Source organism: Pelophylax lessonae (genome assembly GCF_965119305.1).
Source record: "Pelophylax lessonae genome assembly, chromosome: 4".
NCBI classification, from domain to species: Eukaryota; Metazoa; Chordata; class Amphibia; order Anura; family Ranidae; genus Pelophylax; species Pelophylax lessonae.
The window spans coordinates 670,696,102-670,711,798 of record NC_138771.1 but is presented as its reverse complement, the minus strand read 5'-3'; the positions used below and the strand labels follow the sequence as shown (position 1 = coordinate 670,711,798).

General features: G+C 47.6%; 2 protein-coding genes across 3 annotated transcripts in view; both read right to left on the bottom strand.

Moving 5' to 3' along the window:
* Positions 1-15,697, bottom strand: part of LOC309554229 (E3 ubiquitin/ISG15 ligase TRIM25-like) — a gene marked incomplete at its 5' end in the record, with an annotated part of 201,579 nt that overhangs the window by 121,381 nt on the left and 64,501 nt on the right. The gene's annotated exons all lie outside the window — the stretch shown is intronic.
* The window catches only part of LOC309554199 (uncharacterized protein), a 116,646-nt gene that overhangs the window by 68,291 nt on the left and 32,658 nt on the right, over positions 1-15,697 (bottom strand). The gene's annotated exons all lie outside the window — the stretch shown is intronic.

Sequence of the window (15,697 nt, the reverse complement as noted above, 5' to 3'; positions counted from 1 at the left end):
AAGTCTGACATGGTGCATTCAGATTTAATAACACATGTCAAAGTTGCAAAATTGTGTTCAGGCATTAGGATTTGTTTTTCCTTAATCATGAAAGGGTTAAAAAGATTTTCGATGTGTCCTTGTATAGAGTCAAAGAAAATAAATGCCTCAATGGTTTCCTAATCCTATTATTGAACCTTGTTGTCAATATATATGTAGCACTACTCCCTTGGGAGCTGATTGAAGCGGATCACCCTGGGTTACCCATAGCAACAATTTATGAATTCTCAGTACTTTAAGTGTTTGGCTCAGTCAGGAAACAGTCCAGGGGATTTTTTTTTTTTTTGTATTTTATTAGAACTTGGAATGGGAGAAGGGATGAGTGGGATACTACAACTTGATAAACTATGCAAAACTGGAGGACTTCTAGCTGAATTGAGTGTGGCAAGGCCGCTGCTTCACCTTCCCACTGAAGTGAAGTATTTAATAGACAAACTCTGTAGTGAATTAACCTTCAGGGCCCCACTTGGTACCCCTTTACTCTTACTTTCAGGGTTCTACTTGGCACCTCCTTTACTATTGCTTACTGTGTGCGCTGACCTTCTGTCCTCTGACCTCACTGGAGTGGTCCCCCTTCCTGGGCAGACCCCTTGGCAAGCCCCCTAGTCAGTGGCGGCTGGTGCTCAAAATTTTTTTTTTTGGGGGGGGGAGGGCGCAAAAAGAAAAATGTAATAGGTATTGCTTCGCGGCAAAAACGCAGTAAAAAAATTGTGTGACTTTGAGGTCATGGTACAGGCATGGCACAGGTGATGGTACAGGCATGGCACAGGTGATGGTATAGGCATGGCACAGGTGATGGTATAGGCATGGCACAGGTGATGGTACAGGCATGGCACAGGTGATGGTATAGGCATGGCACAGGTGATGGTATAGGCATGGCATAGGTGATGGTACAGGCATGGCACAGGTGATGGTACAGGCATGGCACAGGTGATGGTATAGGCATGGCACAGGTGATGGTATAGGCATGGCACAGGTGATGGTATAGGCATGGCATAGGTGATGGTATAGGCATGGCACAGGTGATGGTGTAGGCATGGCACAGGCATGGCACAGGTGATGGTATAGGCATGGCATAGGTGATGGTACAGGCATGGCACAGGTGATGGTATAGGCATGGCACAGGTGATGGTATAGGCATGGTACAGGCATGGCACAGGTGATGGTATAGGCATGGCACAGGTGATGGTACAGGCATGGCACAGGTGATGGTATAGGCATGGCACAGGTGATGGTACAGGCATGGCACAGGTGATGGTATAGGCATGGCACAGGTGATGGTATAGGCATGGTACAGGCATGGCACAGGTGATGGCACAGGCATGGCACAGGTGATGGTATAGGCATGGCACAGGTGATAGTATAGGCATGGCACAGGTGATGTTACAGGCATGTCACATGTCATGGTAAGGGCATATCACAGATCATGGTAAGGGCATGTCACAGGTCATGGTAAGGGCATGTCACAGGTCAGGTCACAGGTCGGCTTCAATCACTTACCTGCTCTCCTGGGCTGCCTGCGAGACGTCCACGGCGCTGCTCCTCTCCTCGAGTCCTGGCGTGGCATGGCACAGGCATGGCACAGGTGATGGTATAGGCATGGCATAGGTGATGGTATAGGCATGGCACAGGTGATGGTATAGGCATGGTACAGGCATGGCATAGGTGATGGTACAGGCATGGCACAGGTGATGGTATAGGCATGGCACAAGTGATGGTATAGGCATGGCACAGGTGATGGTATAGGCATGGCATAGGTGATGGTATAGGCATGGCACAGGTGATGGTATAGGCATGACATAGGTGATGGTACAGGCATGGCACAGGTGATGGTACAGGCATGGCACAGGCATGGCACAGGTGATGGTATAGGCATGGCACAGGTGATGGTATAGGCATGGCACAGGTGATGGTATAGGCATGGTACAGGCATGGCACAGGTGATGGTATAGGCATGGCACAGGTGATGGTACAGGCATGGCACAGGTGATGGTATAGGCATGGCACAGGTGATGGTACAGGCATGGCACAGGTGATGGTATAGGCATGGCACAGGTGATGGTACAGGCATGGCACAGGTGATGGTATAGGCATGGCATAGGTGATGGTATAGGCATGGCACAGGTGATGGTATAGGCATGGTATAGGCATGGCACAGGTGATAGCACAGGCATGGCACAGGTGATGGTATAGGCATGGCACAGGTGATAGTATAGGCATGGCACAGGTGATGTTACAGGCATGTCACAGGTCATGGTAAGGGCATATCACAGATCATGGTAAGGGCATGTCACAGGTCATGGTAAGGGCATGTCACAGGTCAGGTCACAGGTTGGCTTCAATCACTTACCTGCTCTCCTGGGCTGCCTGCGAGACGTCCACGGCGCTGCTCCTCTCCTCGAGTCCTCTTCTTCTGACGGCGGCAGGATTCTGGGAACCGTCCACGGCGCTGCTCCTCTCCTCCTCGAGAGTCCTCTTCTGTCTTCTTTGATAGCGGCGGGCTCTCCTGCTCTTCAGATCCGTCCGGCGGGAAGGAGATCGGGCGGTGACGGTGCGTGACTGACGCACGCACCGGCACCGCCCCCATTGCGACGTCAGCGGGGTCAGGAATCGGATGTCCTGAATGATGCTTGGTCCAGGCTGGAGACTGGACCAATCACAGCCAGGATATCACGAAAGTGGGCGTGTCCTAGTGCAATGACCTGCGCCCTGGTGATGCCCCAGAAGGCAGCCAATTGGCGCCTCTGCGGGCTCGAACCCCTCCCCCCATAGCCACCAAACCTTTTTTTGGGGGGGTGCCCCTGCGCCCCCTTTGCACAGGTCGCCACTGCCCCTAGTACTCACGGACACTGTTTTTCCCAGTTGACTTCGCCTGCAGCTCCACCATCAGCTTTCCAGGACCCTCAAGTCTCAGCTCCACACTTGGCTCACTATGCCGACTGCCTGTGACCACCTTCCTCAGACTGCAGGAGAGGAGACAGCCGTCACCCTCCTCCTGGGACTCTGCTTCCCGCCAAAGGCGCCTTGTCACATGTGCCCTTGGCTTTTATGATCAATCCCAGGATGCACTGCAGTTATGCCCTCCCACTGGGACTGTCACAAAAGCCTGTGTATCACTGGTTGGGTTTCCTCCACTGTCCAACAGGCTCCCCTATTGGATACAGTGGGGACACTCCCTAAAACCAAGTGAATCACACATGGACACATGTAACAGGCAAACTAATAGATCAGGCTCCCCTGATAAGAAGATGGAGCAACAATGCTTTTAACCTAGCACCTATCTAGGAGGCTGCTACATATACAATTTTCAAGATGTAAAGGATAGGTGCAGGAACTCCCCCTTTCTGAGTCACCCATGTTCTCCGCCCCCTACCCACCTGTGAGCACTGTTCCTTGGCTCCACCCTCTACCCACCTCCAAGTACCACCCATTTTAGAGAATACAGAACCAAGTATAATTTTGTGGTGCTAAGCAGGGTTTTTGTTTCAGCAGGAATGTGGGGGAAATGCAGTTTGGGCACCTCTAGCACTGAATGTATGCAACAGCAAATGGCACTGGGGTGTGCTGGGAGATCTACTGATAATGACTGCTGGGGGATCTACTATTGATGGAGGGTGATGCACTGTTGAGGGGGTCTATTGTTACTGATTTCTGGAGGGTCTATTGATGCTGGCTGTTGTGGATGGTACATTGTTGCTAGGGGAATTTATTGTTGCTGAAGGTCTATTGTTGCTGGCTACGGAGGATCTATTTTACTGTTTTTCTTGTGATGATTAACAAATTCCATACAAATGATTTAGTACCACTAAATGATTCTGTATTCTCTAAAAGGGATAGTATTGGGAGATGGGTAGGGGGTGCTTAACGGTGGGTAGGGGAGGAGAACAGAGGTGAGTCCCTATACCCATTCTCTGCAAAAATAAATCCCTGTTGCTAAGTAATTAAATAGACCCTCCAGCAGTCAGCAACATATACCCCCCCCTCAACAGTAGATCCCTCCCAGAGACAACTGACCCCTCAACAACACAAGACCCTCCCCCAGCAGCAATAATAAACCTCCCCAGCAGCAATAGACCCCCCCCCCCCCGCCCCACAGACACACAAAAATAGATCCCCTCCAGCCAGGACTGCTGATAGAAATTGCGGGGCCCCGTACAGACTACCTGGCAGGTCCCCCCCAAGAAAATTTTAGAGATATATTTAGCTAAAAATATAATAAAATCACTATTAGCAGACACAAATCCAACATAACTCAAACAATTCCTGCTAAATCTGAAAGCGAAAACTAAATAAAATAATCAAAAATTAAGATGAGATGAATAAAATATACAGGCTGGGCAGTTGGAGCTCTGGGATCAGAGAGACAGAGGTAAAGAAACAAAGTTACAGAGATAACAAACTCAGGAGCAGAGCTAACATTAGAGCCAGTGCTGGGAGGGGGGCACACAAGGAGGGGGACTAGTGAGGGACAACTGTCAGATAAAAGCTGACAGCAGGGAGAGGGAGAGAGATCAGCATTCAGCTGCTGGAGGAAGATTTCTATATTTGTTGTCCATCACTAATCCCCCTCCCTGTGTGGGCCCCCCTGTGTGCTCGGGCCCTGTACAAGAGGACCAATGGTCCCCCTCCTATCAGCGGCCCTGCCTCCAGCAACAATAAATCCCCACCTGAAAGTATCAATAGACCCTCCAGCACACCCCCAGCACCCCTTGCTATTACATACATTCAGTGCTTGAGGTGCCAGAACTGGGGGTCCCTGTGTTCCCCTGAAAGAAATCCAGTGTATAGTACAAGTATGTATGTACTCTGATGTCTTGTGTTACTGGGAATTTTCTATGTAAAAAAATAAATAAATAAAAATTGTATACTTAAAAAAAATAATGAATGCACTTTTTTCCCCCACAAATGTATCATTTATAATTTTTTTAGGGTGTACTCAGCCCTGGCTGTTAACCTGTTTAAGACCGCCCGCCGCAGATGTACGGCGGCAGGCAGCCGCTCCCAGGCGAATCGCCATACATGTACGGCGCTCGCTCTGGGGAGGCTAGGGGGCGAGTGCGCACTGCCGGCGGCGCGCTCCCGCTCATCAGCAGGGAAGCCGATGCAGCGGGCAGGCGGCTCCGATTGCCGCCTGACACCTGCGAACGTTCCCCGCTGAGAGAGAAGGATGGACAGCCCTTGTAAACACAGCTGACCATTCTTCTCCCTGGGATGATCACAGAGCTCCTGTGATCCTTCTATATAGGATCACATGTCTCTATGGTCATTTCAGAAGCCACGCCCCCCCCCCACAGTTAGAATCACTCCCCTAGGCTCACATTTAACCCCTTGATTACCCATAATGTTAACCCCTTTCCTGCCAATGTCATTAGTACAGTGCATATTTTTAGCACTGATTACTGTAGTAATGTCACTGGTCCCCCCAAAAGTGTCAAAAATGTCAGTCAGGGGTCCGATCTGTCCGCCGCAATGTTGCAGTCCCGCTAAAAATCGCAGATCGCCACCATTACTAGTAAAAAAAAAAAAAAAAAATAAAAATGACATAAATCTTTCCCGTAGTTTGTAGACGCAATAACTTTTGCGCAAACCAATCAAAATACGCTTATTGCAATTTTTTTGTTTAACAAAAATATGTAGCAGAAAACAAATTGGCCTAAAATGTTAAAAAAATTTGATTTTGAAATTTATTTTTGAGAATGTTATATAGCAGAATGTGAAAAATATTGTTCTTTTTTTTTTTCAGAATTGTCGCTCTTTTTTTGTTTATAGTTCAAAAAAAAAAATCGCACATGTGATCAAATACCACCAAAAGAAAGCTCTGTTTGTGGGGAAAAAAAGGACGTAAATTGTATTTGGGTACAGCGTCGCACGACCGCGCAACTGTCCGTTAAAGTAAGGCAGTGCCGATTTGCAAAATAGGGCCTGATCATTAAGGGGGCAAATCCATCCGGTCTTAAAGTGGTTAAGAAAGGCCAACTGCACCACGATGGCAAGACGGAGATGGGAGGAGGTCCGGACAGATGGGTATTTCTGTACATGGTGACCCCCTCCTTCTAGAAATGTTAGGTTCCTGGATATCATGCTGATTTGTGACTTCTCTGATCTGCATTCTCACTCCTGGTCAATCACCCCATACACATCCGATGGGCCCTCACCCCATACACATCCGATGCCCCCCCCCCACCATTTGTGTGTTACCTTCGATCTCTGCGTCGTCGGTCTGGTTGAATCTCTCTCTATTTTTTCCAGCCTCAGCCCCTCTCAGTACTCAGATCCTCCTGGTAATGGCGGGATGAGAAGATGGTGGGGGTCTTATAACATCTGTTCATTGTTAACAACACCTCCTCCTCCCCCTACCCCCCATTCCAACCCCCAGAGATCACTATTGCACAAGAGACTAAACATCAGGGGCCTCCAAGACCAACGCAGGCAATGTCATATAGGAAAAACATTGACCCGTTCTTGTCCATGGGCAATCCAAGCCTTCCTGACCAGAACAGATGTGGAAGATTCAGTTTTTTCAACAATTACTTTTTTTTTGCAAACCAAAATTATTCTGTTGTTGCTTATTTTGGAGTGCGTGGGCTTTCTGTGCTTCTCTATGCAGTTATGCTAAGAGGGGCCTAAAGGGTGCTATACAGAGCTGCCTCAGTACTCCTCTCAAGAGCCCTCAGCCCTGATGGAAGCAGTGGGGGGGGGGGGGATGGGGTTTTTGGGTAGAGTTATGCAAATATCAAAATGCCTTTAAGTGTTTCTAAAGCCTCAGGCACCTTCTCTGCTGCAGGATCCCCCATAGCCCCCTCTTATTCTTACCCAAGTCCAATTTGATCCAGCATGTGCACCTTCCTCATTGGGAAGATTAATAGCAGCCATTGGCTCCCGCTCCAGTCAATCAGCTCCAGTGATGAGGGATCAGGGGGGGTTGAGTCCCACTGTCTGTGTCAATGGATGAAGCAGCGGGGCTTGAGAGTGAGCCTGCACGTGTGCCCCCATGGGAATCGGTTTTCTATTAGGGCACCAACAAGAGAGGAGGAGCCAGGAGCACCAGGGGGGACCCAAAAAGAGGATTCATTAGCTCCCGCTCCTGTCAATCAACTCCAGTGACGATGGAGTGGGGGGGGGGGCAGTCCCGCTGTCTGTGTCAGTGGATGCAGCAGTGGGGCTTGGGAACAAGCCCACAAGTGTTTCTGAAGCCTCAAGCGCCTTCTCTGCTGCAGGATCCCCCCTAGCCCCTTCTTATTCTTACTTGGACCCAATTTGATCCAGCATGTGCATTCTTATTATTGGGAAGTTTTAATGCAGTGGGAGCCATTGGCCCTCAGTGGATGCAGCAGCAGGGCTCAGAAGCAAGCCCACATGGGTGCCTGCATAGGAATGAATCCCCTTCTGGGGGGAACAGCAAGAGAGGAGGAGATAGGAGCGCCAGCAGGGGAATCCAAGAAAAAGATCTATTGGCTCCTGCTCCTGTCAATCAACTCCAGTGATGAGGGATCGGGGGGGCGGGGCAGGGAAGAGCTCTGCGGTCTGTGTCAATGGGCGCAGCAGCAGGACTCGGGAGCAGGCCCGCGTGGGAATCGGTTTCCTATTGGAGACACCAGCAAGAGAGCAGGAGCCAGGAGCGCCGTTGGGGGAACCAAGAACAAGATCCATCGGCTCCTGATCCTGTCAATCAACTCCAGTGATGCGGGATCAGGGGGCAGGGCTGAGCAGGGGCGGTGCTCCCGCTAGGCGAACTAGGCAGTCGCCTAGGGCGCAGTGCCACCTAGGGTGCAGCCATACCTGCCACTCCCAAGTGTCCCTGATTCGCCGGGATCGTCCCGGAATGCTCACGGTGGTGCGGGCGGCTGGGTTCCTGCACGCCGCGAGCGACACACACACACGCGGCAGCTGGTCTCTCTCCCTGGCTGCCTGTGTCAGTGCAGAGAGCAGAGAGCACTGAACCCACCCCTCCCCCTTCCTGTGTTTTCCTGTACACAGAGAAGGAGGCGGGGAGCAGCACACCACTCTCTGCAACAACGCCGCTCTGAACTGAGGTCTGTGATTTTTATAACTAATACTAACTTGCAAGGGGGGTGTATGGAGATGGAGGGATGTATGGAGCTGAGGGGGTGTATGGAGATGGGGGGTGTATGGAGCTGAGAGGGGGTTTATGAAGCTGGGGGGTGTATGAAGCTGGGGGGGTGTATGGAGATTGAGGGGTGTATGAAGCTGGGGGGGGTGTATGGAGCTGGGGGGGTGTATGGAGCTGGGGGGATTGTATGAAGCTGAGGGGGTGCATGTCATCTTCCTATGACCCCACCCCCTGTCATATTCATCCCCCCTGTACCCCACTGTCATCTTCCTACCACCCCACCCCCTGTCATCTTCATCCCCCCTGTACCCCACTGTCATCTTCCTACGATGTACCCGATATCCATTCACATAGGGGGGCTGGGATCTAGGGGCCCCCTTGTTAAAGGGGGCTTCCAGATTCCAATAAGCCTTCCCCCAAAGTCCCAACCCTCCTTTTATTTTACTGAATCGGGATGGAGGTGCACGACATTTCCCGTCGTGCGTCTCAATCAAAGTCCCAAACTTCCCCCTCTGTCATAGGCATGACTAGGGATGAAAGGACAGGTTGTTATCTCTGACGTCTGCATATCATTGGTTTACACTTTTCTTTGTCCAATAGATTATGCCATATTCTATCCCCCGTACACTAGGTGGGGATAGTGTAGATTTTTCTGTTTGTTGCAAATTGACACATAAATTATACTCCTGTTATATTTTTTAGTATTCATGTTATTTCAGGCACACACTGGTTCACCGGGTTAGCGGGTCTTCCTGCTGTCCATCCCAGGAGCTGCGATGCACGTTGGGCGTCCTCCCTCTCTCCCTCCGCCTCCCAGCGTGGGGGATCGGGTGGGCAGTGCCGCCATGTATCGGCACCATGCCCGGGGACCCATGCGTGACGTCATCCTTGACGCCATCGCGCCGACAGCCCGTCCTCTATCTTTAGTGCATTTTAGGCAGCCTGCTTGACGGTCTCCCTTTGACGTTTTCCGCTTCGGCTGTGATTCCCACCATGCACGAGCGTGGTGCTGGGACCACAGCAGTGGCTATGATCGGCCCACACAGGACACATGTGCCTGATGTCTGGGCTTCATCTGCGGTATAAGTTTCTCAATTGCTTTTTCTCAGTTTCCCTTTCTACACTTTTAGCATGGGTTTCTTGGCACCTATCCTCCTCTCCCATTGTCTGTCCCTCCATTGTGTGGGTCCTTCACACTGCTATAGTCCCACTCTTCACCTTTTGGCTCACCTCTATTTCTTTGGGCATTTAGCCCCTCTCATCTTATCCTTTTACACTCCTGGGGTTGTCCCATTCACTTTTGCCTTGCACTCTTAACCACTCACTTGGGCAGGAACATTAATATATGTCTATTATTTATATATATATATACTCCCCCTTTTTTTACATATACTCATATTTTTATACTTATATATTTTTTTACAGACATTCTTGGTTCCGCTGCCACAAATACCTACTTTACTTCTTGGTACTCCAGCCCTCCCTCGCCATATGTGCGGCGTGTGTGGCCTTTTCTTGCCTGCTCTGTGCACCCTCAGCTCCTGGGGGAGACACTATTGACCATGCTTTACTCCCATACCAGCAATCACCTGCCATGAGAGTTTGGGGATTGTAGGTGTTATCTTGTCCTCCCCCTCCCCTTCCAGTCTACATTTTTCCTCATTTGCATTTTCCTTATACATATATATTATTTTTTAAAGATCTTACATCAACTTCTGATGAAGTGGCATACTCGGGCCACGAAACACGTCAAGTTTTATGATGTTGAGATCATAATTTCCATACACATTTGAATACTGTTGATCATTGCTATCTATTGATGTTGTGATTACAACTACTTTATTATCTCTGGAAATGTGCCATGTTGGTTTTAATGAATACTGCCATTGGGACTACTTACCAACCTTTTTTAACTTGTTGATGTAACACATACTTTATTGATGCTATGTTTTTCATCTGTATGTATTTACCAATAAATGTTGTCAATTTTTCCTGGAAGCCGTGTTCATGTCCTTCATATAAAGTCCCAACCCTCCTTTTATTTTACCCCACAGACCCCCACAACCACAGTCCACGGTTGTCAGGAAGAGACCCTTGCCTACAGCTTGGTGCCTCATATAAAGTCCCACCGTGCGATTTGCATGCGTATTTGGTGGATGCGGTCTGATTTGACCTTATTTTTCAGTATACAGGGATGGAGACCAATAGCATGACCTGCTTGTCTCACACAAAGTCCCAAATAGGAAATTAGGGATTGAAAGGCATTGTGCTTTACAGGCCATGCCCCATATATAAAATCCCTATCTGTCTTTATACTGCATCCACCAAGAGGATGGAGGTGTAATGCTTCTCAGCTGGTCCTTTCCAGTTTGTACCATCGTTACAACTTAGTTATTTAAGTTTTGAGACAACAGACCAGTCATGGATGAGGGTGGGTTGGGGGAGGTTGGGCTGTCTCCCTCTCACCTGATCCCCCATCCATCCATTAGCAGCCATGTGCTTCCAGTGTCGAGACACTAAATTAGGAGTGTTAGGACTGCAGATTTACCAGGGTGCCGTGAAGTGGCTCTGCAGCTTTCACATGCGTTTGCAAATGTGTGTCAACTAAACCCCTGTTCTTTGTATCAAGAGACAGGTCTACTTGGTTGGTGGCAGACTGGAGGGTGAGTACATCAGACTGGGGGCTGGCTGACTTTCATGCACCTCTTATAATCCTTCAACCTTATTTTTTTCTTGTTATAGGGATGGAGACGCCGGGCACTACCTGCTGGGGTCTCACTTAAAGTCCCACCTAGCCTATTGTGTTTAAGGAAGAGACCCTCGTCCCCATCAACATGAGGGCACGTGGTGCTTTGGGGTGGGGGGGCAGAGCCCCCCTGCCCCCCCACCCCAAAGCACCCCCCCCCCCCATATTGAGGACATGCAGCCTGCTATGGTTCAGGAGAGGGGAGCGCTCACTCGCCCCCATCCCCATCCTGGCCAGCCAGGCTGTGTGCTCGGATAAGGGTCTGGTATGGATTTTAGGGGGAACCCCACGCCGTTTTTTTCTTTTTAATTTTCCCCTTAAAATTCATAACAGACGCGAGGGGCTGGGTATGGACTGGGGGGGACCCCCACGCCATTTATTTCAGCAATACTGAGATAAATTGATATAAACCGAAGTGCCGATATCTATCTATGTATCTATGTCACTGGTCCCCCCAAAAGTGTCAAAAATGTCAGTTAGGGATCCGATCTGTCCGCCGCAATCCCTCTAAAAATCGCTGATCGCTGCTATTACTAGTAAAAAAAATGACATAGAAATATCCTATTGTTTGTAAATGCGATAACTTTTGTGCAAACCAATCAATATACACTTATTGGGATTTTTTTTATCAAATATATGTAGCAGAATACATATTAGCCTAAATTTATGAAGAAATTTGATATTTTACATTTTTTTATTGGATGTTTTATAGCAGAAATTAAAAATGTTTTATTTTTTTCAAAATTTTTAGCACTGATTACAGTAGTAATGTCACTGGTCCTCCCAAAAGTGTCAGCTAGGTGTCAGATCTGTCCGCCGCAATGTCGCAGTCCCACTAAAAATTGCTGATCGCCGCCATTACTAGTAAAAAAAAATAAACTAAATAAAAATTACATAAATTTTTCCCCTAGTTTGTAGACGCGATAACTTTTGTTCAAACCAATCAAAATACGCTTATTGTTTTTTTTTTTTACAAAAAATATGTAGCAGAATACAAATTGGCCTGAAATGATAAAAAAAAAATAGATTTTTTTTTTTTGTATTGGGAATGTTATACAGCAGGAAAAAAAAAAAAATATATATATATATATATATATATATTTTTTTTTTTTTTTTTTCAGAATTGTCGCTCTCTTTTGATTTAAATAAAAATCGCACAGGTGATCAAATACCACCAAAATAAATCTCTATTTGTGGGAAAAAAGGACATCAATTTTATTTGGGTACAGCGTCGCAGGACCACGCAATTGTCTGTTAAAGTAATGCAATGCCGATTTGCAAAAAAATGGCCTGGTCATTAAGGGGGCAAATCCTTCCGGTCCAGAAGCGCAGGGGAATTTTCACTGTCAGAGCAATAAGGATGTGGAACTCTCTTCCACAATTGGTGGGGTCAGCGGGGAGTATTGATATTTTTAAAAGACTCTTGGACATGCGTCTTAAAGAACACAACATACAGGGATCTGGGAAATAATTACCGACACGGACACACGGGCACCTACACAGGTTGAACTGGATGGACTATTGTCTTTATTCAACCTTTCCAACTATGTAACCATGTAACTGTGTAACTATGTAACTATGTAACCATGCAACCATGTAACTGTGTAACCATGTAACTATGATTAAAACTAACCAGTTTGATTTCAGGTTTTAGAATAAAGCAAAAACACAGTGAGAATGCAGCTTGCAGATAGCTTCTCTGTATATTTTATTCCAGATGATTTATATGACTATTTATTGATTTGAACAAGGTTATAAAATTGTTATAAAATATGAAATATTGTTAATATTAAAAAAAAAATCTTGTTTACTATTTTTATTTAGTTAAGCTATGAGACCCTTCCTTCTCTTCACCAATCATTGTCAACTCTCATTGTTGAACCACAGAACTAATTAACATATAGAAATTTTAAGGATGCCACGTGCCTATCATCACAATTAGTAATTACCCCAAAATATTTCTAATTTTAAAAATTTGTATTAGTTGATTTTGCCGTAATACACTTTTCACGTATTCAATGTTTTATGGTGTAAAACTAATCAATAAATAATAATTTTTAGAAATATTTTGGAATAATTATTTACCATAAAGGCAGGAATTTGGCACCTTTCGCCATTCGCTTCCACTAATGTTTTTTATATATGATCAGCAGCGGGAGATACATTTTCCCTAGGACAATCCCCTCTCCTCCATATCATATGACCCCTCCATGTTTCCCAGGCTCCACGCTCCCATCAATGGACCTAGGACATTCTCCTCTCCTCCATATCATATGTATCCCCTCCATGTTTCCCAGGCTCCACGCTCCCATCGATGGACCTAGGACATTCTCCTCTCCTCCATATCATATGCACCCCCCTCCATGTTTCCCAGGCTCCACGCTCCCATCGAAGAACCTAGGACATTCTCCTCTCCTCCATATCATACGTATCCCCTCCATGTTTCCCAGGCTCCACGCTCCCATCGATGAACCTAGGACATTCTCCTCTCCTCCATATCATACGTATCCCCTCCATGTTTCCCATGCTCCATGCTCCCATTAATGGACCTAGGACATTCTCCTCTCCTCCATATCATATGCACCCCCTCCATGTTTCCCAGGCTCCACGCTCCAATCGATGAACCTAGGACATTCTCCTCTCCTCCATATCATATGTATCCCCTCCATGTTTCCCACGCTCCCATCGATGGACCTAGGACATTCTCCTCTCCTCCATATCATATGCATCCCCTCCATGTTTCCCAGATTCCACGCTCCCATCAATGGACCTAGGACATTCTCCTCTCCTCCATATCATATGTATCCCCTCCATGTTTCCCAGGCTCCACCCTCCCATCGATGGACCTAGGACATTCTCCTCTCCTCCATATCATACGTATCCCCTCCATGTTTCCCAGGTTCCACGCTCTCATCGATGGACCTAGGACATTCTCCTCTCCTCCATATCATATGTATCCCCTCCATGTTTCCCAGGCTCCACGCTCCCATCGATGGACCTAGGACATTCTCCTCTCCTTCATATCATATGTATCCCCTCCATGTTTCCCAGGTTCCACGCTCTCATCGATGGACCTAGGACATTCTCCTCTCCTCCATATCATATGTATCCCCTCCATGTTTCCCAGGCTCCACGCTCCCATCGATGGACCTAGGACATTCTCCTCTCCTCCATATCATACGTATCCCCTCCATGTTTCCCAGATTCCACGCTCTCATCGATGGACCTAGGACATTCTCCTCTCCTTCATATCATATGTATCCTCTCCATGTTTCCCAGGTTCCACGCTCTCATCGATGGACCTAAGACATTCTCCTCTACTCCATATCATATGTATCCCCTCCATGTTTCCCAGGCTCCGTGCTCCCATCAATGAACCTAGGACATTCTCCTCTCCTCCATATCATATGTATCCCCTCCATGTTTCCCAGACTCCACACTCCCATTGATGGACCTTAGACATTCTCCTCTCCTCCATATCATATGCATCCCTTCCATGTTTCCCAGGCTCCACGCTCCAATCAATGGACCTAGGACATTCTCCGCTCCTCCATATCATATGCATCCCCTCCATGTTTCCCAGACTCCACACTCCCATTGATGGACCTAGGACACTCTCCTCTCCTCCATATCATATGCATCCCCTCCATGTTTCCCAGGTTCTACGCTCCCATCGATGGACATGGGACAAGCATAGTGGGTGCCTCCAGCTATGGGGATGGGGGGAGACCAACCAAGGTTTATTCACTGATCCCCCCTTCAGGGTCCCTCACGTTCCCTGACCACTTTGGTCAGCTCTTTTCATGTTGAGCTAATCAAAATGGCCACAGCTGAAAGTCAAATGACTTTGTGTGCCATTGGAAAGGTGATTAGCTACACCTGACCGCGTTTGCAAGTAATTTTTAGGAGGGGGTGATCTTCTTTCCAACTCAATGATTGTTTTTTTGAATTGTTTTTTTATTTTCTCCTGACATTTTGGTGTTACATCATTCAAGTAAAAACAGCTGGATAAAACAAAAACTGTGTCCGTCTTCATTTCAGGCTGAAAAGCAACAAAATGTGATTATTTTAAAGGAGGGTTCTTCTTTTCTATACCACTGTAGTAATAAATCATGACAGGTCATCATTGTTGAGACATCTGGCGTCTGTTAGACCCCAGATCTCCCATCTGCCCTTAAAAAGCATCTGATTAAACCTAGATCAGTTTGAACAGATGCTTTCCCAGTCCAAAAATGGATTGGTGTCTTAGACCATAGAGATGATCGGGGTTGTTCAGCTCTGTTGTGAGCCGGCAGAACCGTCGGCTTCGGTGCTGGGTTCTGCGGTGGGACGGGAGAGCCCGGAGAGGCACTGGAGGGCAGGAATCATACCGCCCGCTGCCTGTAAAAGTGATCTAGCAGCTAATTAGCCACTAGGAATGTTTTTTACATTGTAGAGCAGAGGTCTCCAAACTGCAGGCCAGGGGGCAAGATGCAGCCCCTTTGCTTGCTTTTATCTGGCCCTTGGGGCACTGTTTTATCCACTGATACCAATAATGGGACATATCCCCCCCCCCCACTGACACCAATGAAGGGACACAATTCCTCCCAATTACACCAACGATGGGGCACTATTCCTCCCAATGACATCAACAATGGGGCACTATTCCTCCCACTGACAGCAACAATTGGACACAATTTCTCCCAAAGACACCAACGATGGGGCACTATTTCTCCCAATGATATCAACAATGGGGCCCCATGACATCAATTATGGGGCACATTTCCTCCCAGGGACACTAACAATGGGGCACAATTACTCCCGCTGAAACAAACAATGGGGAATAATTTTTTCTCACTGAC